Source organism: Echinops telfairi, unplaced genomic scaffold, assembly GCF_000313985.2.
Source record: "Echinops telfairi isolate 266 unplaced genomic scaffold, ASM31398v2 ScPeMD7_36;HRSCAF=134, whole genome shotgun sequence".
Taxonomy (NCBI): domain Eukaryota; kingdom Metazoa; phylum Chordata; class Mammalia; order Afrosoricida; family Tenrecidae; genus Echinops; species Echinops telfairi.
In genome coordinates, this window is record NW_022103934.1 from 724,367 (window position 1) to 727,074 (window position 2,708).

At 55.5% G+C, this 2,708-nt stretch overlaps 1 protein-coding gene across 1 annotated transcript in view; it reads left to right on the forward strand.

Annotated features, from left to right (window-relative positions):
- The window catches only part of SPC24 (SPC24 component of NDC80 kinetochore complex), a 9,113-nt gene that overhangs the window by 1,013 nt on the left and 5,392 nt on the right, over positions 1–2,708 (forward strand). The window lies entirely within an intron of this gene.

Below are 2,708 nucleotides of genomic sequence, written 5' to 3' on the forward strand. Positions count from 1 at the left end.
GAGAAGATGATGTTTAACCAGAAACCTGACGGAGGCGAGGCAGGGAGTGAGGGCGTGCAGGTGGAGCTAGCCGTGGAGTGGGTCCCAGCTCACAGTGATCCCCAGGACAGAGCAGACTGGCCCCTGAGAGAGTCCCACCTCCCGGAGTGGGGCATCCGGGCTAAGCACTGGCTGCTACCTGGAAGGCCTGTGATTGGATCCCATCAGCTGCTCCTTAGAGACAGGGGTGGTGAGACTTTGTTTTACATCCTTTGGACATGTTGTCAGGAGAGATCAGCCCCTGGCGAAGGACATCGTGTTAGATAGGGTTGAGGGGACGTGGAGGAGGGGACGGCCCTCAGTGAGGTGGACGGACACAGTGGCTGCAGCAGTGGGCTCAGGCGTGGGAGCAATGGTGAGGAGGACGCTTGACCAGGCAGGTGTGTGCTGCGGTGCATCGGGTCTCTGGGTCGCAACCAACTCGATGGCACTTAACTGCTCCCGGGGAGAGCGATGGCGTCGTCCACTTCTGTAAGGACTTCAGCCTGGAACCCCTGTGGGGCAGTTCCACTCGGAATGGCTTCCCACGAATCCGACTTGTGGGACTTGATGTGTACAGGGGCGCGCCTGGGCCGTCTTTTCCCTCAGACAGCTGTGGCTGGCTGACGTTTTTTGGTGCGCAGCCAAACACAGGAGAGACCAGGCCCTGGAGAAAGAAGGGCGTCGTCGAGAAAGAGCAAGAGCCACATCCAGATGGATTGGCACGGCGGCGCCAACCGTGGGCGTCAACCTAAGAACACTCGTGGGGACGTCGTAGGACCCGGCAGTGTTTTGTCCTATTGCACGTGGGGGGGGGTCTCTGTGCTTTGGAACCGACTCGGGGCACCTAATAATGACATGTAACACCCCAGGCTCCTCACTGTCGTTGTTGTTGTTGTTAGAGGCCATGGAGTTGTCTGTTCAGGATCACCACCCGGTCGGCCATCTTCACAATGGTGATGCCCGAGCCCATTGTTCAGCCTGGGCATCAGACCACCTCCTCGAGGGCCTTCCTCATCCGCCACTGCCCCCTCTGCTTCACCAAACAAAATGTCCTTCTCCGGAGCTGGTCTCTCCTGACTATGCGTCCAGAGTGCGTGAGATAACATCTCACCACGCTTGCTTCTAAGGAGCATTCTGGCCGCGCCTCTTCCAAGACAGATCTGTTTGGTCTCCTGGCAGTCTGTGGGACGCTCCGTATTCTCCAGCAGCACCGTAATTCAAAGACCGTATATACTCGAGTCTAAGCCGACTCGAATACGAGCCGAGACACCTCATTTTACCACAAAAACTGCATAAAAATGTGCTGAAACCCCGGCTGATACACGAGACTACACAGTGTATTGATTCTCCTTCGTGCCCATCTGTCACATGCACAGGCTGCTCCAGAGGGCCGTGGTTCTCAAAGCGACATCCTTGCTTTTCAACGCAGTCCCCTGCGGATTTACCCAATGCACTGTCCTTGGGTTTAATGAGTGTGGCTTCCAGGAGCTTGATTATGGGTCCAGGCGAGATGCCGTCCTCGGCAACTTCCCTCTGTTCTCCATTTATCGTGATGTGACCTTGGGTACGGTGGTGAGGATTTGGGTTTTTTTCTTTTTTCTTTTTCTATAAATCATTTTATTGGAGGCTCTTATAGCTCTGATAACAATCCATTCATTCATTGTGTCAAGCACATTTGTACATTTGTTGCCCTCATCATTCTCAAAACATTTTCTTTCTACTTGAGCCCTTGGTATCAGCTCCTCATTTTCTCCTCCCTCCCTCCCCCTCCCTCATGAACCTTTGATAATTTATAAATTATTATTTTTTCATGTCTTACACTGACCGGTGTCTCCCTCTAACCACTTTTCTGTTGTCTGTCCCCCTGGGAGGGGACCATAGATAGATCATTTCTTGTTTTCTGGACATAAACTTGTAATCCCTCCTGAAGGCTTTCCGTAGAGGGTACGGAATAGCCCCTCTTATTGAATCTAAGATGCCAAAGTTGAAATCCCAGTGGCGCCCTGAACAGCGCCTCCCGCCTGCCCGTTACTCTCCAGAGAAAGCACTGACCGCTAGAGGGGTTTGTCCCGACTGGCAGGCGCCTTACATGCGATGGCATCTTGTTGGTGCCATTGAGTTCAGTTCCAACTCACAGTGACCCCGTGTGCGCGACAGAATGTAACCATGCCCAGCCCAGCCTCACAATGGTCCTTAGGCTTGAGCCCATCTGTGCAGCCCCTGGTTGTCTGTCTGGACCAACAACAGCACCACCTGGGGTCAGCACCGGAGAACACCAGTGCCTTACAGGCAGCCCCGGGCTCACACCAGCCCCTCTCTCTCCTCCTTGGACGGAGAACTCTACTTTGCGGAAGCTTGAGGAGCTGGAGCTGCAGTCGAGGCCTTGGCTGGAGCGTCCGCCTTGCTTTGTGCCTTGGGCTGGCCGAGCCTCAGACCCTTGGCAGTACGTGCCTGAGCCCGCTTGCCGAGCTTGGGGTGGGTGATGTAGGCCTGTCGGCTGAGCTTGAGCGGTGGCTGCCCATGGGGATCTGAGCCGTAGGGTCTGCCCCCTCAAGAGATTCGAGTCGTGGTGACCGGGGTTTCCTGATGCCGTTTCTGTGCCATTTCCGGGGTGGGTTGTGCGTGGTGCGGTGCTTGGGCTTGGCCATGCCTGCGCCGACGCCTGCGCCCCCAGAGTGCCAGGGACC